Source organism: Orbicella faveolata, unplaced genomic scaffold, assembly GCF_042242905.1.
Source record: "Orbicella faveolata isolate gen_17 unplaced genomic scaffold, um_ofav_v1 contig_46, whole genome shotgun sequence".
Lineage (NCBI taxonomy): Eukaryota > Metazoa > Cnidaria > Anthozoa > Scleractinia > Merulinidae > Orbicella > Orbicella faveolata.
The window spans coordinates 31,500,001-31,527,500 of record NW_028301576.1 but is presented as its reverse complement, the minus strand read 5'-3'; the positions used below and the strand labels follow the sequence as shown (position 1 = coordinate 31,527,500).

The window sequence follows — 27,500 nt, the reverse complement described above, 5'->3', positions numbered from 1 at the left end:
GCAATCCCGCTGGTGACGGAAGAAATACGAGAAGGATCTGCTTCCAGCACTTTGACGATCCGAAGTTTTCAGTGTGTTGAGAAGGTAGAGTCGTATCTTCAATGTAGGAAGTGCTCCAGAAAGATTCTTCAAGCAATGGGAACCCTTGTTGTGCGATGTGATAGATGCGGCTATTCCATGAGAACTGTGGACTGCCCTGTTCGTCGCTATGCTTCGGTAGTTATGGAGGTTCCAGATGGCAGTCCTGTTCACGTTACCGTGTTCAGCGATGTTTTGGAAGAGCTGGTCCCCGACTGTAAGAATTGCAGTGATGGTGAAGTGGAAGAGATGTTGTTGTTGATGGAAAACGTCACGATTACGTATGACAGTGACACATGTATTGTCTTAAAAGCAGTCGTCGCAAAGTAAGTCTGAAGATAAACAAACTGTGTTGTTGTTCTGTGCCGTTTGCGTTACTATAAAAGGTGGTCCAGAGGGAAGAATCAAGCGATGGCGATGCTGATGTGGGAGAATTGAAATAGCGTTGTTAATGAAAACATGCCTGTGAAAGATTCTAGATCAGATGTATGGTTTTAAATGCAGTCGCTGCAAAGTAAGCCCAGAGATGGGGAAATTGTGTTATTACCTTGTTAATTGTATGAGTATTTTTGTCTCAAGAATTGAACACGTTTATATGAGAAAATTCTTCGAGGTTACGTCGAAGTAAGCGAGCGAGGACGTGAGGCAAACATAAGCTTATTATTTTTTTTTGGTTGTTGTTACGGTACTGTAGTCGTTTTGAAGTATGCAACACTTCGGCCAGGAGCTTAAATACTACTTTTCAAAGTGTTACCCTTAGCTTCAAATCAGTGGTGTTAAGACGTTGAATTTATTGGAGTCTTTTCGTTTGAAAGAGTTTGTAGGTATTCCTGAATAAATGAAGGTCCATTTTTACATGTGCGGTAGTGATAAGAGCAGATCTCCAAGGATTTCGAGCAATGTTAAATTAACTTTCGTTGAGACAAGTGGGTTTTGTTTATTTTCCTTTTTACATTTTACATTTGGCTTTCACCGCTTTCATCTAAAAGAGTTGAAAATAATTCAATATTATTTTTGAACTGGCATGCAGGATAGCCTTAGGGATAGCCTTCCAGTTGGCATTTGCGCCATCAAGAAATCTGCCAATCCAACTCAACCATAACGATATGACCATTGTTCGGAAGTTTATATAATTTAAGTCTCTGTCAGATATTGGTTGATAAATGATCTGTCTCTCTATGTCATCCTTTTTGTTTCTCCACAAAAAAGCAAAAAGTTCAGCTTGAGTTTTGTGGATCACAGGTTCAGGGACAGTTAACATTGATGCTGTATAAATCAATTGAGAGACACCCACTGTCTTCGCCAGCATTGAATGTCCATACAGTGAGAGATTTTGTGTTTGCCAAATATTCAGTTTTGTCTTCATTTTACGAATTTTACTGAAGAAATATTCCTCATTGTTTTTGTCTCCATCATATGATAAAAACATACCAAGAACCTTAATAGGTTCTGTTATGCACTTGAAACCCGTAGTTGTCCTTATTACCTTTTCAAGAACCGATCTACATTATCTTTGTTTTGGTTTTGTTCAGGTTCAGGCCTGATAATGCACTGAAGCTATTGATTATCTGAGGTGATGTTTTGAGAGATGCTATAGTGCTTGAGATCACAGTTGTATCGTCTGCAAATTGCATCAATCTTGCTTCATGGGAGTTAGGTAGTATTATACCCTTACAGTCGGGATCATGGCGGCATTTTAGCGCCAGAATTTCCACTGCAAGTACAAATAAAGGACTTGATGGACATCCTTGCCGTATACCTCCAGACTTTAAAATAATTTGTCATGTACCTGCCATTCATCACTCCACTTTCGATATTGTTGTAGAGAATCGAGACCCACTTTCTGATCTTAGGCCCGAAGTTGAAGATTTCTAAGGCTTGATGGAGAAAGCTCCATTCTAAAGTATCAAAGGCTTTTTCGAAGTCTATAAAAAGGAGAATTCCAGGGATTTTCTTAGTATTGGTAAAGTTCATTAGGTCACCTAAGAGGCGGATGTTCTGTGCGATGTAACTTCCTTTTATAAAGCCAGTTTGATCGGAATAAATTTAAGTCGGAAGTGAGGGTTTGATGCACGTTGCTATTATCCTAGCGAGAATTTTATAGTCGACATTAAGAAGGGTTATTGGGCACCAGCATGTTATTTCTTTCAAGTTTTCCTTACTTTTTGGTATGAGGGAAATGATTCCTCTTCTTTGGGAGATTGAGAGTTGGTTTTCATGGAAGGCTTCATTGTAGCAATCCAGAAGATTTCCTCCAAGCAGGTCTAAAAAGACTTCATAAAATTCAACTGAAAAACCGTCGTCGCCCAGTGTGTTGTTTCTCTGAAACAGTTTTATAACTCTCTTAATTTCCTCCATTGTAAGATCATTTTCCATCTCAATTTGTTCTTCGTCAGTTAACCTTGGAATCTCTGCGTCTTTTGCAATCTGGTTAAAGTTGACTCTTTGAACATCATCATTTTCAACAATTTCAGAGCTTAGTATTTTAGAGAAGTGGTCTTCAATTCTCTTTTACCTCCTTGAAATTGGTTAGTATTGATCGTTCTCATCCTTAAGCTCCTTAACTATCTTTCTATCGTAATTCTTTTTCTCAAGGTTGAAGAAATATTTTGTTGGCTTCTCTCCTTGCTCAACCCATCTTGCTTTGGATCTAAACAGCCTCTTTTCCTCTTGAATTGTATATATCTTTTAATTCTTTATTAGCTAATTCGTAGTTATTCAATAAGTTTTGATTGAAATATTGATTCTCACATATTTGCTGGTCTAGCTTTTGCATTTCTTCCTGCAGTTCAATTTCCTTTCTTTTTAAAAGTGATCTTTTATTTTTGGAGTACTGAATGGTTTTAGAGCAATTTCCATTTTAATCATTTCCCAAAGAAGCTTTTTACTTCTAACGTCTTTGTATTTATCCAGAATTTTGAGGTAAAATGTGTTGATAAGATTTATGTAGTCTTGGTCTTCTAATAATTTATTATTGAATTTCCATGATCCCGGGCCCCTTTTAAATTCCCCTTGAATTTCAAAAGACAAGAAAAATTTCTTTGTGGTCAGGTGCAATGGATGCTTGGATCTCTGCTCTCTTTGCATTTATGGCTATTGTATTGGAGACAAGAAAGTAGTCAATTCTAGATTTAAACTTTAAATTTTTCGACTCGTACATAAAGGCTTTGGTGTTTGGATGAAGCTTACAATATATGTCAACTAGATCTAATTCTTCCATAAGATCGATAATGGAATTCCTGTAGTTTGTTTCTTTCCACTGAAGGCCACCAAATTTGTCTTCATGGAACAGAGAACCATTCCAATCGCCTGTTATGATCTTCATAATATCAGTTTTCAAGATCAGATTGGTGCCTAGACTTCTGATAAATAGCTCGTTCCGCACCTTTATTTGGAGCATAAATATTGATAACAAAAAGCTGTTGGTCACCTATGTTTACTTTAGCAATTATATATCTTCTGTCTCAGTCAGTGTGTACAGTACTAAGAGAAAATCCAGAGTTTATGCTTAGAAGCATGCATACACCTCTAGAGTGTTCAGAGCCATGCGAAAATATAATTTGTCCTCCCCATTCCGCAGACCACATCCTCTTGTCATCCTCCTTGGAAAAAGTTTCCCAAAGGCGGTACAAAGTTGCTTTTTGATTCTTAAGGTATGAAAAGATTGATCTTCTCTTGACTTGATTTCATAACCCCCTTATATTCAAAGATATTATTTTAACACAGTTAGCCATAATCTAAAACAAGTATGTGACAAAGGTTAGGTATTATTGGATTGTTAAATGACAAGATAGAACAAGATCATGCTAAGATCTTGGCAAATCCTGACATCATGCATCAAGAGAAAATAATATAAAACCTTTTACCTTTCTTATAAGAACTTTGAGGCTGAAATTAACCACAATTTTAAGGAACAAGCTAAGAACATACCCAGATTGACGGTCAGTTAAGAATGTCTTTATTTTGCTCATTTGCTTTTGTCCCAATTTGGGCAAGAATTTATCACAAGTCCTTGGAGAAGTCCTCATCAAGTTCTCACCAAGATCTTCATTGGGTCTGAAGACATTCACTGGTAATCATCATGCCTGAAAGTCCTTGGCAAGACACTGGTAGGATCTTTGAAATTAATACACTTAAAGATAACATTATCTTATCTAAATTTTTACATAGAAATTGTACTAAAATTTCAATTTATATTTCTTTCAAAAAAAATGGCAGCATGCATCCTCTTGACAAGGTCTAATGAATTAAACATCATGACAATTACTAAAGATCATGATCAAACCTCTATTCCAGTCTCAGAGCTTACGTTCCATTTTATTCGTCTGTAATTTTGTTAGTTGTGTCACCCAGACATGCGGGCAATTTCAGTGAAGAAGCAAGTAGCTGTTCTATTTTGATTTGACACCCCTGTCAGACGAATAACCACAAGAAACTCCTCAATGGCCGAAATTAATTACCAACTCGTTTAAGCTACCTGGTTTTGGTGGCTTAAATTTTTTAATGAGAATTCAATTGAAGTTTTCTGACTCGCTTAACTGTAAGCAAGTTGGAAAAGTAACTGTTTTCACAGAATTTCCAGTTGTCGCTCATTAGTCAACCTAAAAACCACCCATGAAAACATTTCAAGTTAGTTTGACAGGCTGCCCTAGATTCATTTTAACAGGACAGACGCATGAAAAACTGACGTCAATTTGTTATAACTTTACAGTATTGCATCATCTACTTGGTATAAAAAAATGGTGTTTATGGCAAAATGATGCTGCCTAATGTTCTTCGGCTTTTTCTCAGGATCGAGAAAACTAACTCCGCAGAAGATTCAAAATGGATCCTAAATTTAAGGCTTTAATGAGACATTGAGAATAAGGTAATCAAATTCTGTGAGATTATTCCGAAACTAGACAATATCTAAAAATGCTAAGAAAATCCAGTAATACCACTTTTGAAGTTCACAGTAGAGACGACAACATGCTATGTATTGTTGTTCAACTATTACCGCATGTGATTGGTTGACAACTTACCATGACAACAAAATGGGTTCCTCGAGTACACTTCAAATGTCAGGACTTTAGAGCGACAAATTGCAGCTAATCCTTTTCTTATTGCCATTTCTGCAGTTATTTCTGCAGTGAATTACTGCGCGAGCTAGCTCACCCGCTCTTGAAAGTGAATAAAGAGAAATTTGTCTACATTCTTTGGTTTTTTCTTTGTTCGATACTTTGACTGAAATGCTTCAATTAGAAACACTGAATGAATTTTTTAGTTTCTTAATGGAACTTATGGCTTAAAAGTCGAATTTCTAAAGTAACTCGCAAATCATTGTAGTAAATCATAGTAAATATAGTAAATCATTGCATGCAATGGCAATTCTTTGCATGTCATAGAATTTTATATTTTACTAAAAAGAATTGTAGTTTTTTGTTTAGTATTCTCAAAGAATGGCAAAATCGTGATACAAACTAAATTTTGAGATGGCATTACCAGATTATATTGGCCGCCAGTGGGGAGAAAATATATTCTCATATTGGGCTCTGTCGCTTCGGGGCTTTGCCCAATAGCAGAACATATTTTCTCCTAACTAGCCACCAATATAATGCGGTAATGCCATCTCAAAATCCCAATACAAGAATATATTTTCTCTCAACTAGCCACAAATAGTTTTTTTCTTAAACAAAGAAAACATGTACTGTGTTTAATTTCTATCGAAGTGTTATCTGCTATCGAGGAGTTATTTGTCAGATGACGATAATACCTCAGACGACAGTCTTGACGAGTCTGTGTTTCGGGACACTCTGCCCAGCCTCTTTGATGAAGATAATGGAGATTTCCTCCAATCCTTGATGCTCATTGGCAGTAATAGTGAGAGAAATGCGTTTTTTGAACATCTCAAAGAGCAAGTTGCCAAATCAGAAACTGAAGATGCAGCCAAACATTCGACGAAAGAAGCCACGAAGAGGAAGCAGTGCGAACTTATGGAGCAAGAGATAGCTAAAGCCCAAGAAGCAGCAGAAGCATTGAATTTGTTGAGGAAGGCACAAGAAGGACGGGTTCCACCTCAGCCTAACGAAAATGGAGTTCTTGTTTCAGTACATCATGTTGACTTAGGTGTCCTAATGTGATCATTCCCCTCTTCGGCTACAATGTTGGCAGTGTACGATTGTATTGGATCCCTTAGCCTTACTCCCAAGTATTTTAGATTGACTAAGATGCCTAGTTTTACTCTATACCCTGAGGAAAGTGTGGCTATCGCCAACAGAGAGCTTCTTCAATGTTGGAAGAAAGTTTTCCATTACCGTTAGCATTAGATGAGAATGAAGTAACCTTCTTTGAAGGAGAAAGTGATAAACCCAAGACATCTGCTGATGCAACCATATTGGATGTCTCACCAAAGCCACCAGAAGTTCTTCTTGAGAGTGATGATGAAATGCAAACAACAGAGATAATTACACATGACAGCTACACAAGCTTGGAAGAGCGTCATAAGCAGGAGCATAATGCGCTGGAGAAGCATCACGAAAAGATCATCACAATTAGTCAACATAACATCACTGAATTAATGAGCATTTATGAAGATCCAGAGGTTTCTAAACAAAAGCTTGTAGTTCTCTTTGATGAAGACTCTGGAAGTGGTGATGGAGTGGTTCGTGAAATGCTCCCCATTTTGGGAGTGTTTTGTACTGCTAAATTGTGAACGAAGCTCCCAATTCACGGTATCAGTGTCACCAGCGATGCGCCCAAACGATTATGCCACGGTAGGGTGAATTTTGACTCATGGGTTTTTGCTCTGCGGAAGCTTTCCAGTGCAGTTAGCGAGCGGTTCTCTCCACCAAGCCATCTTTAGGTCAGTTGACAATGATTGCCTTTTTGACTCATTCTTGTTGCTGCTACCTGAGAAAGAACAGGAAACGATGCTTATTGGTTTAAATGGGACAAAGCCATTTCTGTCAGAAGAGATCATGGATATCTTAGATGATTTCAAGGAAACTACCATGCCCTTGCCTAGTAGTCTTCGTAAGTTATTACTGAAAGTAGCCGCTGCAGAGTTGATAACAAAGCCTTTTCTTCCATTACTAAAGCTACGAAAAGGGATGGGGGAGTTTTGGAATGCACTGACCAGAGAGGAGTTAGACTCGCTTTACCAAATGTGCTGTCCTACCCCAGAGAGAGTTGCAGGTCAACTGAATGCCACACCAAGCGATCCACAAGAGGAAAAAGTACACAGGTGGGTCAAATGCTATGTTGGGAATCTGGATGCAAAAATGGCAGTGAAGTTTGTTCGTTTCTGTACTGCCTCTGACGTGCTTCTTCTAGATAAAGGCATTGTAGTGCACTTCAAAAACATGGTTGAAGCCATTAGGCCAACAGCCCATATGTGCTTTTGTGCCTTAATTGTCGCCCCTGAAATTATTGATCCTTCCATCACTTGAGGGATAACTTTGACTTTTACCTCAGAGATCCAAGGCATTGGGATTTCTCGGACTAAATCACCACAGGGAAACGACAGAGATTCTGTGATCATGTTACTGTTTATTGACAATGTCAAAGTTGGTCCATGGTGGCTGTAAACACATGTGACAGCATTTACCCTGTGTTGGAAACGATACAAAGGAAACTGTTAATGTTTTAGATGTTAGCATTTTATTTCTTTGATTACTGGTTTATGTGATCGTGTGATATTTTGATCAAGTTAATGTTTATTGACAATGTCAAAGTTGATCCCCAGTGGCTGTAAATACATGTGACAGCAGTTAAACGCCATGTTGAAACGATATAATGGAAGCTGTTGATGTTTTGGACTTTAGAATTCTGTTTCTTTGATTACTGTTTTTTTTTGGTTGTATAAGGTGCCACGTTGTTAATACTGCATGCATTTTGCACGGAGTCTGATAGAAGTGAAATTTGACATCAAATCCAAACGTCTATTTAAAATCAAAACCAAAAATAGAAAACTGATTGCAGTTCTGCTAGTAGAGTGATGTATAATTGAAGTGCATCTTCTACAGTTTTTGGCAAGGAGAAGTTGTTTTCTTCCATAATATGAAGCATAAGCTCAGAAGGTTGTTCACGACAACCAAAGGGTGCACGTTCCTTGCAGAAGTTTTCAACCGCTGTGTCCAAATCATCTTCATCAACTTCAGTTTGATAATTTATGGAATCTAAGAAAGACAAAAATAAAAAGGTAGTGCATACAATTTGTTCCTCGTTAATGCTCTAGAGTGCATGGGTGTGGGTTCCCATTAAGGATATCAATGTTTTCACACCGCCTATTACCTGTCATTTCAGGAAGAAACAATAACATGTCTGGTTTGCCAGCAGGGGTTTCTTCTGCAACACTGTGGTATAACAGAACTGTAGGCAACCCTGCAATGATGGGTTTATAGCAAAATTAGTTCCAAAAGGCAATTGTAGTTATTCATGATAAAAAAGTGAAGATTTTCTAGTGAATATCAACACCCTGTAACGCTTTCCACCAACGATCAATGCAACCATAAAGATACTTTAAACAGTCCCTCTGGTCTTTTCGGTAAAATTGTACTCCTGTAACTTTTGATTATGAAGCTGCCAACCGGACGAATGAATGATTTTAACGCAAAACACAGAGACCAGAGATTGGTGTATAGGCTGCACAGCATGGTACTTCTGAAATTATAAAATACAGCTAACTATGCTTTCATAAAGGTGTGCAACATTCTGTTTTTCTTTTTAAAGTAATTTTAAAACAGATTGAGGGAATTGCCTCCTCCAAACTACTCTCTGTTAGGATGTAATCATGAAGTACGTGACACGTAAAACATAAAGTGTGTGACGTGTGACGTTAAACGTAGAGTACGTACATCTGGTACACTTTATACGAGGAAAGAACGTTGAAAAATCACTGCAAGAGTTGTTCAGAAAGAAATATAATATCTTCAAGTGCTACATGATTTACTGTGTTTTTTGGGGGTACGGTTAAAATTAAGTCAAGTGGAACTCTTGGTGCTAAGCAAATGATCTACTTCCTCTTCAGTGTAATCTTTGTTTTTAGTGCAAAGTCAGTAGGACAGAGGACTATTGGGGTTAGAATATCGCAAAGGAACTTCAAGTCAGCGAAATGCTAGTTTCTGGCCAAAAACGTGGCCCTCAGATGTCGAATGTTTTGCCAGTTGGACACAACACGACAACATGGCAAAAGACTGCAACAGAAAGTTATTAATTTCGTGTAGGGGTGGGGAGAGCATATGAACTCCCTCACAGGGTAGGTGAGACAAGTGGCCCTTTGAAAATACTTAGCAATTGCCTGTTTTCCACTCCCTAGGTTTTTTTGGTATTTATTGATGTGGTTTTCTTCTAGATGGCAAAGTTCTGTACTTAGAACCAGAACACACCTGTATAGAGCGGGTCTCAATGGTAAGGAATAAGCACAAGAAGACTCCACTGATGGTAAGGATAACAGCTTAGATGCAAAGATCTCATCCTTCGAGTTGTAGGAAGGTTTGAATCAATGCATGAGTATATTAAAAAAAATAAAACACGTTACGGGACACTGTGGACAAGTATAAAATGGACTTCCTCGACTACAGTATGGAAAAATCGCTTGTTCAACCGGATGCATCGCTTATTAAATTAGCGTTCTTACAGAAACTTTTGCATTCTTAACAAACGACAACATGCATATTACGCCTTATTAGCTGCCTTTAGTGAAGCTTGCTGCCTTGACACTTTCCATTCGGAACCACTCGTTTGATTTAATCAATAAAAATGAAAATCCAGCCAGTCAGACTACACCCCGATTATCAACCACAATTCCTGCCCGCCAAATCAAGCTACTGCCAAATGCAGAATACACATGGATAAGGTCAAGACAACTTTCTATATTTTAATTCCAAATCTTTAATCTTAATATACCAGTCAAAAATAAATGACCACAGTAGTACTCACACTTGCAGCGGGTCATCATTCATGAAAATACCAGCATCTTGCAGATCCTAAGAGAATGGCAGTGAAGAAAACCTCAGCTTAGATATAGCTCAATCTCATGAACATAAAATTGATAAGGAAAAAAACTGGGCATCCTGCGACAACACTAATCAAACCTTGAAATAGTTTATCCACCAGCTTGAATTTGACTTCCTCAGAAAAGACCACCAAGCTTCTATTCTCTGAAATATACAAGAAAAACTCATAAGGTTTTTAAGCCAACTTGTGATAGCTGAATGTTTCATGTAATATATATCTGAGCGATTCACTAAAAAAATGCCCGTCAGGTTTTCACCAGGGCCAGGGTGAAGATCGATTTGGCCTGCGAGCCCAGGCCTAGCCAGCTAGCTGCTCTAAACCTAGGGGGGTGCTCCGTCAAGGCTGGGTTGTGGACATGGCCCAGGCACTGACCTATCTACTAGTGGTTTCTATTCATATGGGTCTTTGCCCTAAAAGTAATGAGACGATACAGAAATTTGAAATAATCTTGGAAAGAAGAACACTTCTCGAGCATGTAACCCTTGAGCTCAAACATAATTTTTGGCAAAGGTTCATTTAATGTGGGAGCACTTGTTAGACTCCAAACAAGAAAGATGGAATCATGGCTTTGGAAACTACTTTGTTTTACAATGGCAAATGTCACCCCTGTCGCCTTTTTGGTCAGCATAATTACCACCAGAAAATAGTTTATGACGCAGCAACTGATGGACAAGTGAACAAGTTAATTATTTCTCACCCAACTAACTGCTATAACTCACTATGCTACGCTCCTTAACCCACTGACTCCCGAATGATTTGCACACGACCCACGCCTAAATTCCCGGGCAATTTTTGGACATTTCAGAGCGAGCACAAGTGCTAAAAGTAAACCACATGTGCAGTAACCACACACACAAGATTAGGCTTCAAGACTTCATTTATTTTAAGTTGAATAAATGAAGGGCCAAAATATTAGAAAATATCAACAAAAGAAGTCAACTCGATGTTTACAACTGATAAGAAAACAAGAAATTACATTATGTCTTTGCTGCGCAACAAAACGCCCGACAGAAGCTGAGAAAATTGAATGTGCAAAAATGAGTTATTATTGACTTCAGAGAACAAATTGAAACCAAATACGACAGAATTTCCATTCTTGTACTATAACAGCTAACATTTGAGAAAACAATGGAAATTAAATGCGAAAGGCACATGTAAAAACCAATTTGAAAGTGAGAAATCAAATAATTTCTTTGCTGCACGACGAAATATTACAGCACTGCAGAAAAGAGATTTAAGTCAAAAAGACAACAAAAACAAGCTAATTATTTTGAGATCAATCGTATTTCAACGGTGCTAAATTAGAAGCCACTTAGTTTTTTTCTTGGCAGTTCTGTAATAGCTGAATAAGACTCAAAACTATATTTGAATGAAGCGAATAACTTAATAAAACAAACTGCAGAACACACATGTAAGATGAGGGTTCTGGCACAGTGGTTCTTGCGGGTTTTCCCCGAATCCCGCCACCCCTTCCACCCGGGATTTGGGGAAAAACCTGCAAGAACAACTGCGACCAGAACCCTCATCTTACATGTGTGTCATAAAAATAAAATTGCGCGAGCGGTCCAGCGAAGCTATAATGTCTGTAATCAATATAAGCTGATGTGGCACACAAATACTTTTTCTTGAAGAAATGCCTGCACTGATTATATACAAAAATGCGGCAGAATTTTTTTCCTATTGAAGAAGTATCTGCACATGTACATACGCCGAGATGGCTGCCGCGAGATATTTGTCCGATGTTCTGCGATCAAGCAAATGTCAACTTTCCGAGGCCATTAAAAACCTACCTCCAGAGCTTCGTGAGATAATTTACAAGGAGTATCTCAAGATTTTTTGTTTGGGCCGAAAAACGAACCAGAACAGAATTTACAAAAAAAATACGCTAAGTCAACGCGCTGTAAGTTATTTTTTCACCACAGATGTCAAAGTGAATCGAGCAGGAGGAAACGAGAAAATAGCAAGATTTAATCACAGCGTTTGATTGATCGTAACATGTGATATTCCTTGAACAAGGGACTCAATTGAGCCCGTTTAAGTTTTCTCTTCTTCTCGCATGGCTGCAACGACTTGATATGTCATCTGTCTGGCCTCTTTCTGCAAAACGGGTATAGAAAGTTCCATGAAAATAAAGCAAATCGCGTGGAAAAGCACAATCATTTTGGCCTTCAGAAGTACTGTTGTGATATAATTTATTCAGCCAATCTCTAATTATAGCTCAAGTATGACATCATCTCGCCACCCAAAAGCGCATGCGTATGTGTGAAAATACTGCAAAATTTAGGCAAAGGACAGAGAAGCTACACCACAAGTGATAGGAGAGGCAAATGGATCAATATATAGCTTGCAGCATTATACTATCTATCAGCAAGCAAATGAAGGTGCTTTTGGATGTGAGGTTGGCTCCCTCTGATTCCTAATGCGGCATGTACAGGCGCTTGTCAGGGGTATGGGGTGAGGCCGTCCACGGTGATAACCCCGGGTGAACCCGCCCCGGCCCAGTGGAGACTGGGGGGTGCTCAGAGGTCCCTTGGGATCTCACACCTCATTCCCAGAGCTAAAATGGGAATCGACAGCTGCCTTGTCAGCAGCGGGAAAGTTTTAGCCGGGGCTAGGCAAGAACAGCCAACGAGCACCCCCCAACAGGGCTTTTGCCCTTTTGTGTGACCTGTCTGCAACGTCACGCATGACAGTAACGTAACCCAGTCACGCAACATCACAAGTGAAGGTAACGCGGTGTAACACAATCATCTGTTTTTAAATAATACTAAGAGATAGTTTTGTGTTTTTTCGCTCAAAATTTAGTTCAAATTTGTGCTGGGCTCCGCAAGTTTTTTTCTAAATTCTTGCCGAATCTGGTTTCTTAATTTTTCAAGATCTGGCTGGAGTGGATTTGTTTGTTTTTGCGCAAAGTTTGAGCGTAAAGTCTCTTTAAGTTGGCGATATTTCTGCATTTCACATGTGATCAGTTGAAACTCCGTGTCAGAAACACGATCATTCAGAGCTTTTGAGACAGAGCTGTTTATCGAGTCATGTTTTGCAAAAGCCAGACAATGGATTCTCGAGTGCTTATTAACTTTGCATTCAAACTTCTTGTTCACAACGGACAGGCCAGTGGAAACTGCGCCAGATAAAGCTGCTATCGCGGTAACAGGCGCGCCGATAACAATTCCAACACAAGTGAGTGATGTTGCAACAGCCCCAGAAGACAGAGCTGCCGTGACGGCGCCAAGGCCAACCACGGAATAGTGAATCGCTTTCCGGACTTTTTTATATTTTTTCAACACAAGCCTGTAATGCTCAACCTCAACAGATATTTCTTTTTCAATTTTACTTATTTCAGTTAGCCGGAAATTCTCGGCATTTGTCGTTTCGGGAAGGTTAGGATAGATTCTTTCAATCTCAGCAGGAGGAGCGGAAGGCAACAGATTTGCAGAAGACATTGTATATAAAGAAATTTAATTTAACTCTAATTCAAAAAGAAGCGGGAAGCCCTTGAAATCAAAGAGTTTACCATTTTCATCTTTGACGCTAATAGTTGTGCTATTTATAAACTCGTCTGTAGAACAGTTTTCCAAAACCTGTTGCGGAGAAGCGTGGTAGCTTACCTTTTCAAAAGGCTTCCCTTTCACATCAAAAAGGGCTAAGACATCTGACCTTTTGCCATTGAACAGATTCCGTTCTGTGTCGATCAAATCACAATGAATGAAATATGTCGTTGGAGATGTAAGCCGTTTTACAAAGGTTATAGGCGACAACTTTCGCCAAATACCAAGCAAATTGGCTAAATCGCGATCAAGTTCAATTAGTTTTTTCCCCAAATTTCTGATTACAAGCTGGCCAACAGGTTGATTTATTGCTGTTTGCAACTCTTTATATTTATATTTGTCGAATAGACCTTCTATTTCTTTTGCCATTGTTTCTAAACTGTAATGTCCTGGCATTATTTTACTGATTGACAAAGCTATATCTTTGTCCTTATCTCCCAAGGTGGCTGAACCTTCTTTTTTCAAAGTGTCCCAGCTGTTGAATAAACTACAAGATACGAGTTTCATGAAATGGACTTTCGGTATGGGGTCTTCAAAATAGATAGTCTCTCCGTTCTCTTGCATGACAATAGTGAGAACAACCATTTTATATTTAACAAACAAAATTGTGTTCAAATACAATGGCGAATCTGTGGAAAGATCCTGAGCTTTTGAAAAAAGCGGCGATCGCAAAGGAAAAGGCGTGGACAAATTTTTTAAACCACTTTCCAAAAGCGGACAAAAGCCGGTTCATTTCACAAGAAAGCATCGACGAGAAAAATAACGCAACCGAAGAGGTGTTTTTCAAAGAAAGCAAAGGCTCGTTTCAAAGCGTCTTCGGTTCAGACAGGCGGTATTGGAGTGCAGAAATGAAAAAAGCGCTCGGTTTGGGAGGCAGTGGAGGTTTTCCTTATCAATTGTCGCCACTTGGTTCAAAAGTTTCCTTGCCCATCCCTGCGGAACCTTTCGACGGAAAAGCACCAAGCTTGAAGAAAATATTCGACGCCGAAATCAAAATCTACATCATGCCTGACCAATATTTCACAACAAAATTCAGAGAAATATTTCAAAAAACCAACCTGAGGCACACCTCTGGAGCTGAATCAAAACACTGGTTAGGAGGGCCTGACATGAAATATTGGCCGCAACAGCTCAACTTTGCTGTTTTCTGTGCGACACAGGGGTGTGAAATTTCTCACGAAATCTTTGACAACGGGATAAATCTGCCCCAGCAGATAAGAGCTTTTCACAAATTCCACGTGTATTTCACCGTCAGGCGCCTTTTGTACCAGCTAGGAGGTATTCAGAGCATGAGCGCTTTGCCCGGAGACCCGCCTTTCAACCAATTCAATAATCATTATGACATTGCTTCGTACAAAAGGCTATGCAACAAGTTCAGTATAGATCTGTCGAGTGATTTCCGCTACACGAATGGGGAAAACCATGGTCTGGGAAGCATTTATGTGTACGCACCAGACGCGACTAAAACTGACTATAAATACCTGCGATGGAACAAATTCAGCAATGAAGGCAAGAAAGCTATAAAAGGGGACTTGATCTATTACATTGAGCCGGGTGCCATTTCTGATACCCAATCGGACTGGTTTGCGCCAAACACAGCATCAGGTTTGACGCAGGCGGGCTTGGCGCGAATCAACCAGTCAATCGAGGCTTTTGTTTATTGCATCCTGGGCAAGTCAATGTACGCAGCAGTATTCTCGGCTCTGGTGGTCAAGCGAGAGAAGCCCAAAGCGAGTTTCTTGTTCTGATGGAAGACGCGATCAGACAGCCCGACCTGGCCGAGAGTGTGCAAAGGTACCAGCTCACACTGGATCAAGCGAAGGTCAGGCTCAATCTTGCTGTAGCCCCCATCGCCTGGCTCATGCCCACGCAAATGATAATAAACACAGAAAGCACAATCGGTTACAACAAGCTGAAACAGGCGATCTCCGGGATGAAACTTGGGGTCAACAACGAGGTAAACCCAGAGACAAAAAAAGCTGGGCTCAAACTCATGGCAGGCGGCCCGTCAAAAATTAACCCTTCCAACCCGATACACAAAGCCGCAACAGCTGAATCAAGGAAATCAGCTTTGGCCGAAACTCAGCAAGCACAACCAACGGCACAAAAAATAGAGCCCAAGGCTACAGATAAAACACTGCAACACAAAATAAACAAAACAGCTGTCATTATCAGTGTAGTAGGATTATCGGCTTTGCTGTTCATGGCTTGGCGGTAAAGTTAACGCCACTTATTAAGATATTGTTCAAACAAAAAGGCCACCGCAGCAAGAATAAGCAGCCAGGTGTGCTCGGCCAGAAACCCGATGGCTTGGCCCGCAGCTTTGAATAGAAAGCTCACAATCGAGCCAATTAGCCCGGGCAGCAGAGAACCAAGTTTCACGCCAATATCTTTTACCTTATTTCCCAAAGCCTTACCAGTGGCTTTCAAAGTGCTTGTGAGGGCTCCATGACAACTCTGATTGTGACCCCGGTAGCAAGAAGAACAGCGGTCAATGTCACACCATTTTTTTGAAGATCTCTTTGACCCTTTCCAAGAGAGGCCGCCCCCTTTCCCTTTCCACAATCTGAGTTTGCAAACGTGCGAGCTCCTCGTTTCTTTCTGCCACTCTGCCTTCTGCAGCTTCTTTGTCGGAGGGCGAGCCATTCTCATCTTGGATGATTGCCTGGTCTTCCTCGTTTTGGCACTGCAGCTCACTTTCCTGCTCTTTCAGGTCGTCCAACGTTTTTGTTTGGTTAAGCCTTTCTTCCATTGTGTTTGTTTCACTTTCTTTTGCTGCGAGGCTGGCCCTGAGTCTGTCAACCTTGGCTTGTTCTTTTTCTCTGTTTCTAGCTTGTTTTGTTAGCGAGTCCAATTCTTTTTTCTTGTTTTCAAGATCGGTTTGATAGTTCTTTTTCAGTTGTTCCAGCCTACGCAGCTCTGCTTCACTTTCAAGATTCAAACCTTGTTTATCCTGAATGGCATCAATCTGAGCATCAGTTTGCTCGATTTTACGTCTCAGAACTTCCACTTCTTTCTTTTCTTCTTCTCTTTGCGAAGAGAGTGTTTCCACCTGTTCTAGTTGGATCTCTGCCTCTCTTAAACTTTGGCGGGTTTCTCTGATGGTGTCACAGTCTTCAGGTATAATTTCTTCAGCCATTGGCCCAAGTTGATCTTTTAAGCTGTCTAAAAAAGTTTTCATTAAGCCTGACTCATCATCTTTTAGAATCTTGTACTCACCCTTTTTAGACCCCACAGCAACAATTTTTCCCTCATTTTTTCCAGTGCCTCTTCTAATACTGATTTTTTCAAAGTTTGCTTTAGGGAATTTGTCTTTTATCGTATCTACAGCTTTTTTGAGTTTTTGCCGCAAATAACTTTCTTTTTGAAGATCACTGATTGAAGGTGTTCTTTCAAGCAAAGGGGTTTCTTCCTGATAAGAAGGGTCAGGCAGGCCTGACTGCTCATGCTGCATAGTACGCATTTCCATTTGTTCACCCATGTGGTAGGGGGCGCCAGGTTGGTAGGGAGTGGATGCCGTGCCTGGCTGAAAAGGTTGGGTTCTCTCAACCTCTTGTTCCTCATCATAGTCATCATCATGGTCAAGCCGATTGTCAAGGTCCGGGTCTTCGTAACCAAATTTGCCACCGCCTGTCGCCATAATAATATATTTCAATTCTGTTATTTTTAAATTAGAAAATAATCGCCGGTTTATTATACAAAATGTCAGTGCCAGAGAACCTTCGCCCAACGTACAACGAAAAGACATTACACGCCATGCAGGCCGAGCACGCGGTCAACCGAATCACCTTTATCCGCTCTGAAGCCAACCCCAGCGATAAGCTGTATGTTTCCGTGCCCAAGCTGAACGAGAACGAGGTTCTGGTGCCGGGCTCGCTAGCGCTTTGCTTTGACATTGACATTTCAGGAGGGCACGCCAACAACTTCCTTGTTCAGAATGTCATGTGCGCGCTCGTTGACAGGCTGGTCGTGAAGTCTGCAGGCACTATCCTGCAAGACACGGTTGGATATGACATCTACAAAACTTTCAAAGACCTTTTCCTTTCACAGGAAAAGTGAGACAGCATGATTCTCGAAGGGATTCAGAGCGAGGATCTATGCAAGATCCGCTCAGGCGCTGGAGACAAGAAAACCTCGGGCATCAATGCTGAAAACAAGCTGAACGAAGTATACGAAGCAAGTACCGGATCAGGCTTGACCATCAGATTTTAACCAACCACGGTGTTTTCTACTCCCAGGCCCTTTACAACAACCTCACGTTCAATGTAAAACTTGCTCAAGCTATACATGCGGTAAGAGGCCCCGACACAACCCAGCTGAAATACAAGCTGATCAACATCCAGCTTGAGTACGAAATTATCCGCAGCAAAACTCTGGCAGACGAGGCACACAGCGTTTACTCCAGCGGCAAAGAGTTCACTTACGACCACATGATGCATGGCAAAGAGGTGTCTTTCAAAAAAGGCACTGACACTAGGATCAACATCAAAGTCAATGCCCAAAGAAGGTCACCAAAAGCCCTCCTCCTCCTGTTTGTAGAGCCATATACTGCGGGCGACAGAGATTCAGAAAAATTCATCTTCCCGGATCTGACGAAAGTCAGGGTCATGGTCAACGGCTCGCCCAACATGCTTTTCAACGACGGCATCGAAGGCAAGGACATGTGGGAAAAGGCCCACCGCTTCTTTACGAAAGAGAAAAATAAAACCAAGCACATGAATGTGACAAAGTTTTACACTGATGATAAGTTCGGGCTTGTGATTGACATGCACTCCATGGCAGATCAGTCGTTGCACAGCAGTGGCAAGTGCATTGTGAACAGTACAGACGGGGTCCAGCTGGAAATTGAGCAGAAAGCCGAAGGCTCAGGCGACGTGAAATGCCATGTATTCGTAATCTCCAACTCCCAGTTCAACATTATGGACAGACAGCTAGAATCTTTAGTTTTAAATATTACATGGACCCAAGCAAGATACCCTTCAACGCTCTCATTGTGGGACCGACTAATTCAGGCAAATCAAGGTTTGTGGTGGACCAGATCTACGGACCTTTCCGCTTCAAGTTCAACTACATCGTGCTCATCTGCCCAACATTCACGCACAACAAGACCTATCGCAGAATTGGTGAAAATGATCCAAGAATGAATGTGATAGTATGCGAGCAGCACGACGTGGAAAAATGGTCGAAGCTAGTCAGATGGCTTTTCGAGGGCACCAACACGCTCATAATACTCGATGACTGCGCAGCCTCAAAAGATGTGAAAGGGCGTACAGGCAAGCTGGTGAATCTCACCTTTTCTGCTTGACATATGGGCATCAGCGTTTGGGTGCTGACTCAGAAGATGACCGGCATAACAGCTTCCTTCCGGGAGAACGTGACAGCAATCATTCTCTTTTACACCCCCTCGGCCAAGACCACGAAAGCCATTTTTGATGATTACACTGGTGAACTCTCTCAAGATGAGTACAAAGGTCTGGTTTCAAAGCTGAAAGAGCGAAAGTTCTCTTACCCTCACTGGAACTTGATTTTGGCTATTTGAGTCTGAACCAATAGTTTCCAACTTTCTTTCAGCCTGGTAATACCTGTTTTCCAATGCCCTCTGTATCTTCTTTGAGGGGAATCCATGAAAAACCAAAATACAACTGAAAGTTAAAAACCAGATACCATGCTAACTGAGAAACTGAAATATATTTGTTTTAATTACATGGTTTCCACACTCAAGGTCACAAAATTTTCCTGACCTTTCCCAGACTCAAAACATTGTTCACAGACCATAATCAACTGCAGTCTGTCAAAAAAGACTCCATAGTATATAGGCACTAAAACCACTTCTAAAATACAGAGCAACCAAATTAAACTATCAAGACTGATAACTCTAATCATCAATGATTTAGATAAACATATAGAGGCAAAAACTAACGATAGACAAATCCGACGTTTCGGCGACATCTTGGTGCCATTGTCAAGGGAAACTAATTAAATATGCGATTTCAAGAGTAACTAAGAGTTCAGAGTTTCTAATTTGCATAAGTTAGACAAAGACTTTAGCACAAACTGAGTCTGATTGTACATTTAAACACGATCGTAATTGTTTAATGAGTAACATCTCATTAATGAGACAATCAAACTTGTGGCATTTTTTCAACACGCTAAAACAATTGCGAAGGTCATCCAGAATCCTGCCTGCTTGTCTATTATAATAGTGATTGCGTACTGACGAGGTCTTGCTTCTGTCCATCAACGCGTACGAACAGATGGCCACGGGTGTAACCGACATAATCAGCATCGCACTGGTCACACTTGAAGTTATACACAACGCATTGTTGATCAATGAGCTGAGGCTTAGGTTCGCTTGTTGGGAACTCCTGGGCAATCTTGTGGCTCATAAACACCGGTTGAACACTGGTCTGCAGCTTCACACTGAGATCTTTCAACTGTGTCTTCACGATATTAGCAGACTCCTGGTCTTTAAATGGTATGACAACCTGAGTAGTGTTTTCTGTCATAGATCTGGACTGTAATGAGGGCTGGTCGGCGACCTTTAAATTTAGGAAGGTTTTGACAGTGGAGTCAACAAGGTGCTTGGGATATTTCAGTTTAGAGATAACAGACTTCAGTCGTTCGCACTCCTCAGTGAAGTAGGACCATGATGAAGACAGGTGATGTGCGCGATCAAGCATAGTTGTCAATAGCCCGCGCTTGTACCTATTATCGACATGACTGTGGTAATGGAGAAGCAGACCACTGTTTGTTGGCTTCACAAACACTTTAGTTTCAATACGAGGCGCTGTGTTTAGGAGTTGAGAACCGAGAAAGGGAAGCATTCCATCATTTTCGACCTCCATAGTGAAGTTGATGGCAGGGTGAGCGTGGTTGAGGGTGTTAAGAAAGTCCCTAGCTGTAGACAAATCGGGCATCACAGTGAATGTGTCGTCAACATATCGACGATAGTAAGGTGGCAGCTTGCCCTCAACATCTAATTTCTCTTCAATAGATGACATGAATACGTTGGCTAGCAAGGGCCCAAGGGGGGACCCCATCGCTACTCCGTCGATCTGTTCATACAGGGATCCATTAAATTGGAAAAGCTGCCCCTTGGTGGCAAGGGGCAGCTTTTCCAATTTAATGGATCTGTTCTGCTAAATTCACCTGACTTTAACAATTTTTTTTGTCAACAGAGTTCCTGGCCATGTCTGCATCAAAATGAAAAGGTAAATGGAATATTAACATTTGAATCAACTTGTCAAAATGTCAAATGTGTCTTAACATCAATCATTAGAGGCCTTCTGAAGGCCATGGCTTATGATCCATCATCAATTTCACATCTAGTAAAAATTCAATTGTTCTCTTTTTACAGTAGAGACTGTTTTATGTTCCCTTTTTAGATATAATTTTCATTGATATTTTCTTATACCTAACAATAATACTTTCTATATTTTACTCTCCATATATTTGACATACCTCCTTTTTATACTGTGTAATGCACAGGTGACCATCTTCATATGGAACCTAGCACAACATACATTTCACAAATTATTACTTTTTTAAACAATTAGGCTAGAGATGAAGAGAATACAATTTTCTTGTAATGAATACATTTTCACTGAATGCTTCTGTTGTATTGATAGTCTTGAACTAATTTTTTTTTAAAGTATATTACAGACAAATTCCCCAGAAAATAAGTACACCATTTTAAAATGAATAAACTTGACACCCTTGGGCAGTACATACTCTTTCTCTCTCCCTGCCTTTCTAGTAGTTGTGATCCAGTATATGATAGTATACTCATCAATATTTTTTACTTTTCAGATACTGATTCCTCGCTATGTTCTTAAACTATCACCAATAAAGAAGGCAAAATCGGGAAATGAATATTTTACTTTTGACCTCCAAACATCAAGTTGTAAATTTGCCAAAGTAGTTGGCTTTGATCGTAAATATCATAAAAAGGCACTTCTTTTCCAGAACACTGGTACACCAGTTCGAGTATTAAATGCAAAATAAAAGGATGACGACCTATTTGTTAACAACCATTCAACTGCTGTCAAGGCTAATTCTGGTGATATTCACTTCGAAAGCACACAACCATCAACTAACATGCCAAGCGACTCCAGCCTGCCACATGGGAATGCTATTCAAATCTCACTCAGTTAGGTTAACTCATTAACAAGAAATCAGGGAGTGAATGTTAAAGGAACAATCACAATGGGAGATGCTGAATCAAAATAACTAACAAATAGAAATGGAAACCCAGGCCTTGTTAAAGGGGACTTGTCATTGATGACCAAACTGGTCATTCAACAATCCACAACTCAAACAGTTATGAGATCACAGATCTAAGCATTAAGAACTACAATGGGCACACACATCTTGGTTCAACAAGTGACACAACAATCAAATAAATCAGTATGCATGTTGACAACCCTAGAGGACCACAGCTGGTTACCAGTATCCAGAAAAGAGTAACAATACAGAAATTCATCTTTACAGATAAAGTGAGTGTTTTCATGACCTGCCAAATCAACAGTTGTAAAAAGATGCCGTATGCAATTGGATTTCCTGTCTTCACATGCCCAAGTTGTGGTACGTGCCAGAAAGTCAAAGGGGCAAAAAGGGTGCTACCGCTCGGTTATATGCTGAGATTGAAGGCAAACAAGTTTGGCTTACGGCCTTCACTGATGTGACCAAGAATTTACTAGCCAAAGTACACATATTGATACATGACACTTCAGATCAAATCAAAGAAGCCCTTCTGACAATAGAAAATATAACATTACTCATTGATTCTGAGTCAAACATCATCCTGGAAGTTAAAGAAAATGATACGTGAATTATTTGCATTGTCAGACAATATTGTGTTAACTTATGTTCTGTTACATACGTATCATTTAGACATTCAAAGCAAAGGAAATTGTTATGGTTGTTAAGAAAAAAAATTATTTAATGACAAAGGAAAATGAAAATATAACAGTTATTGATTCTGCGTAAAACTTCATCTTGGAAGTTAAAGAAAATGATGCATGAATTATTTACATTAGCAGACAATATTGTGTTGACTTATGTTCTGTTGCATAAGTATCCTTTAGACATTCAAAGCAAAGGAAATTGCTGTGGTTGATAAGAAAAAAACACTCTATGACAATGGGAAATATAACATCAGTTATTGATTCTGTGTAAAACTTCATCTTCGAAGTTAAAAAAACAATGCATGAATTATTTGCATTAGAAAACACTATTGTGTTGATTTATGTTCTGTTGCATTAGTATACTTTAGACATTCAAACCAAAAGGAATTCGTTATGGTTAATACGAAAAAATTTCTATAATGACAATGGAAAATATAACATAAGTTATTGATTCTGTGTAAGACTTGATCTTGGAAATTAAAGAAAATGACAAATGAATTATTTGCATTAGAAGACGCTATTGTGTTGACTTATGTTCTGTTGCATTGGTACACTTTAGACATTCAAAGTAAAAAGAAATTGTTATGGTTGGTAAGAAACAAAAATATTCTACATTGACAATGGAAAATATAACAGTAGTTTTAGATCTCCAGTAAAACTCAATTTTGGACGTTAAAATTCTTTTGAATTCTGTACAATTGATATAAAAAGCAAAAGGAAATTGCTCTTGTTCTTTGCTAAAAACATGTTAGTTTCAAAGTCAAGTAATAGAGCTGAAATTCTCCATGTAAGATTCTTGAGTTTTTGTTCAAATAAAAATGTCGTGTTATTATGTTTGATCTTTTTGATGATGGCTACTCTAAGCTACCCTACAGACACTACAAAAAGCTCATTTCATTACTATAAGAGTTTTCCCAGTATCTTTACGCCCACCCAGCCTTTAATTCCTGAGTTCCTTAATTGATTTCCAATCCAAACTGCGCAGACTCAGTTCTCAATGTTAACATAGACATGCAAAGGAATACTTGCTTGCCAAAATAACAATTAAGAGAAAAACCTACCTTTTCCAGGTATCTTTGCCAAAGAACATGTGCATGTGTTCTTCAAATATCATTCAATTAATTAACTTCCCACTGTGAATAGCATGATAAAAATATGTTATTATCTTTTTGTATTTTAAAACAGATCCAACCGATCAAAGTACTATTGGGTTTGACAAAACAATTTTAACACCTACAATGAGAGACATCTGTACCTGGTCATGTGAGCATAAGAACCTAGTAAACCGGAGTGAAGCACACTGAGCAATGTGGAACACTCCTTAAGACATATTTTGATGTTTGTCATGTAGCATTTGACTTTTTATCAAGTTCCAGGTAATAAAGCTGTACTGTATACTTTTCACGTGAGTCATTGGAAGCTCTGTTACACAACTCTTTATACAACTGTATGCTAACAGCCTCTTGAAGATTAATATTGAATCCAGAAACAAACATGGATGTACTCTTCTATCCAGAATTATTATGCAAACTACTAGTCAATCATCAACATATACTTTAACATCACAAGGATCTACATGCATCAAAAGACGCATGCAAACTACATGAACAATATTTATATATATATATTGTTTTTAGTGCATTTACAGTATCATTTTACCACATTTTCCATCATCTTAAAGCTGGCAATCAACAAAAGAACCTACGTCCTCTATGCAAATTGATTATTCTTATTCCACGTGATAACATTTCTTTCCAGTCATGAAAAAATGTATTCAGAACTTCAGTGGAATCCACACCATTGACAAGGTGTCTATTTGGGACCAACTGTTGAATTCTCAGTTGCTGACTTCATTATGTAATACTGATTTTTTATCGTGTTTATCTTATTTTTTTAATGAGTTTAGAGCAATTTTTATACAATCATACAATGATACACTAAGGCGGCTTATATTAAGGAATCTTGCATTCTCTTTTAAGCTGCCCTCAAATTCATTGGATTGACTTGTTCAATGTAATGTAATTTGGAATTTGTATTAAAGATTAAAGATTAAAGATTAAAGATGTACCTGGCTTAGATATTGCAGCAAACCCTCTTGACAGTGCATGTACAAGTTAATTTGGTATCTGTCTTCAATAAAATTAATAACAACTCACGTATGTTGATACCCAATAATCAATATTACCTTATTTATTTAAATTTATACCTTTATCTTTCTAGTGATGACCTATTCACTTGTAGAACTTTAACTCCCGAATACGGCTGACGTTTAAAACTAGCACTCTAACTGAATGGAACAAAAGTAAATCTAAGCCCACACAAGTACGCTTTGCGGACCTATTTTTTAGAAGAGGGGGTGGGCAGGAGGAATCACTATGAGCATGAATGTAAATTCACCCAGCCCTCCCTTTATATTTCGTGTTAAAAATGTGACCCTCACCCGAGAAGTAGTTAAATTTGTAGTGACTCAACCCCTTCCTGCTGACAAAAATGGTTCCTGGCTGGATTATGCAATGATCCCGTCATCCTTCACACACGCACCCAAAAGCTAGAATAATGCAACCTCCAATTGCCCACTTTTTTCAGGGTGGTAAAGGGGTTGTGCGTGACGCGTGATTTGAGCAAAAATTCACCTGTGACGCGTGAAATCAGCCAAAATCTGGTCATGACCCATGAATTATTGCTCTAACGTGATGCGTGATTGGCCTTGTTTGAGGACCGTGATACATGATTCAGCCGGAAATATACGTGAAAATCAAAATCCTTGTGAATCCATTTATAAACAACAAACCCGAATTGATAAACATCAGACAGTATTAACTCGTCTTTTTTTTTGTCACGCCTGCAGGATACGCCCCTACATATAACTAGTCTCAAATAAACAGATTATTATTTCACAATAAGCACGCAGCATGATATATGGTGATAAAGATAATTTTGCTGATTGTTAACTCTACATGTGTCTACAGAGTTAAACGTTTCACATTAGCATCTTTTGCAAATGGCAGCGACTAGAGATTTGGAAAGTTCGTCGGTAAAAACAGTTAGAGCTGTCGTGTTTTTTTTCTCGGCAACAGAGTCTGGTCAAACTTCAAGTCAGCCAGTCCATAAAGAGAAGTTTAATGTGCCAATTTCGGAAAATGATCACAAGGAGCTCCGTAGTTTTAAACACCACCTTATGCAGTTTACAGGACTCGCGGACATCGTAGTTAGCAAAGGTCTAGGAAAAACTTTTGAAATGTCCATTGCCCATGTTCAGAAGGCTTCGAGTGGAGTGGAGGCATTTTCTTTAAGAACCCAGGATGCCTGGAAACACGAGTTTCCAAAGCTTATTGACGGCAGTGGGATGCTTCAAGGTAAGCATTCACTGAGCATAATTTGTATCTTTGTTGGTGAACCTGTATGTGCTTGATGTAACCAAGAGCGTATTTATGCATTTATACCATTAAAGCCATTGTTGGTAGCATTGTGTATATACAAATATGCGCATGCAATTAATTGCCCACGTATGTACGTTATGTCTACATTCAGCGTGTGTATTTTTGTTATCCGTTCGCAGCATTTGTGTATGGGATATTGACATCAGAGCTCACACTAGGAGGCCTTGTCATATGACGGGGGTGATATAAAGCATAGCATGTTTTGACATACCTTAATGAGGGTCTGAGTGGGGTTAACCAACTAGCGACAAAGGGCAAAACATATTACTGACTACTGACAAAACGAGGAAAAAATTACCGACTAGCAACAAAAAAAAAACACTGAGGTTTACCAACAAGCGACAAAGGTCGAGAAGTTTAACCGACAACCGACAAAGTAAGGAAAGTTTAACCAACAACCGACATGTGGACCCCCCATTCAGACCCTCCTTAATCCTTATTGTTACTTATTTTTGCGGGAACTTAATTTCGTAAAAATAGATCGGGCATATTTAGCGGAACTTAATTTTACAGTTTGGCCAAAAAAACGTTAAAAGCATTAAAATTTTTAAAAGCGTTAAAAACAAGTTTTCGCTGGCCGGTCAAATCGCGGAAATCAAGTCCCGCGAATGTAGCAATGAGGTATACATTGTGGCACAGTTTCGGGAATTGTGCAGTTCTTTCTCCCTTCATGCAATTTTCTGAAGAGGCAATATGACAGCAAAGATGAAGAAAGAATTTTGTTGTCATCTGCTGTTTTTCCAGGCGGTGGAAGTCTCTAAAATGTAACCAATCAAATAATCGAAATTCTGCTTGTATGTATATGCATTTTACATGTACCGCATTGAATGAACTCTTATACCTTTATTTGTGCCTTTTCGCCATTGATTTTATTAAGTATTAAAAATATTCTAACAAATTTGTTTTTGCTACGTTTGCAGCTATATAATAGACCACTGTATGTATACAGAACATGCTTCTTGTCTGTTTATTTCAACTTTAGTTTTCCTATGTTACAGTGTTGGTTGTTCAGAAAGTCACCTCTTGGGCAACTGGGGTCCTTGTTTTGAAGTTGGTAGAAAGTAAAGGGCCAATGGACAGAGCGATCACCCCCATGACAAGCAACCTGCAAACGTCCAGCGAAAGTCGTAAACGGCGTGCCTCTTCATTAGAAGACGAAGAACTAAGCATCCCACATGTACTGTTTTAGAATACGCAATTGATTTCGGAAACATGACTCATGAATCACTGAAGCGTACATCCTGTTGGTTAGCGTACTATTTTACCCATCCACAGTCATATTACCCTGTTCCACAAAATAGCATTTCTCTAAGTGATGTCCCTAAAATGAGGCAGTTGTCTGCGAATAAGATGTCGGAAAGTGATAAAGCCCCAATGAGGAAGTGGGCCCAAGAACACCGCAAGGCAGTAAGGCAACTTACAGTCCAGCAGAAAAACACAAAGCATGCCACCGGAACTCTCCCGTTGACATGTACCAGAGAGACTTGTCAATTGGGGAAAGGATTCCAGGTCCAGCGGTATCTGAAACCGCT

General features: G+C 39.5%; 3 long non-coding RNA genes and 2 pseudogenes across 3 annotated transcripts; 1 reads left to right on the top strand and 4 right to left on the bottom strand.

Annotated features, from left to right (window-relative positions):
- Nucleotides 1-4,013: 4,013 nt before the first annotated feature.
- On the bottom strand, nucleotides 4,014-8,434 carry LOC149099732 (uncharacterized). The gene is made up of 3 exons (XR_016203763.1): nucleotides 8,350-8,434; nucleotides 7,526-8,234; nucleotides 4,014-6,966 (listed from the first exon to the last, which is right to left on the bottom strand). It is a non-coding gene; the product is annotated as an uncharacterized LOC149099732 (long non-coding RNA).
- A 964-nt stretch (nucleotides 8,435-9,398) lies between these two features.
- LOC110058447 (uncharacterized) lies at nucleotides 9,399-11,005 on the bottom strand. Its single transcript, XR_016203781.1, has 2 exons — nucleotides 10,152-11,005; nucleotides 9,399-10,043 (listed from the first exon to the last, which is right to left on the bottom strand). It is a non-coding gene; the product is annotated as an uncharacterized LOC110058447 (long non-coding RNA).
- Nucleotides 11,006-15,810: 4,805 nt separating this feature from the next.
- On the bottom strand, nucleotides 15,811-17,732 carry LOC149099731 (uncharacterized; annotated as a pseudogene).
- Nucleotides 17,733-21,087: 3,355 nt separating this feature from the next.
- LOC149099729 (uncharacterized) lies at nucleotides 21,088-24,136 on the bottom strand. The gene is made up of 2 exons (XR_016203471.1): nucleotides 23,590-24,136; nucleotides 21,088-21,131 (listed from the first exon to the last, which is right to left on the bottom strand). It is a non-coding gene; the product is annotated as an uncharacterized LOC149099729 (long non-coding RNA).
- On the top strand, nucleotides 21,390-22,617 carry LOC149099730 (uncharacterized; annotated as a pseudogene).
- Nucleotides 24,137-27,500: the final 3,364 nt, after the last annotated feature.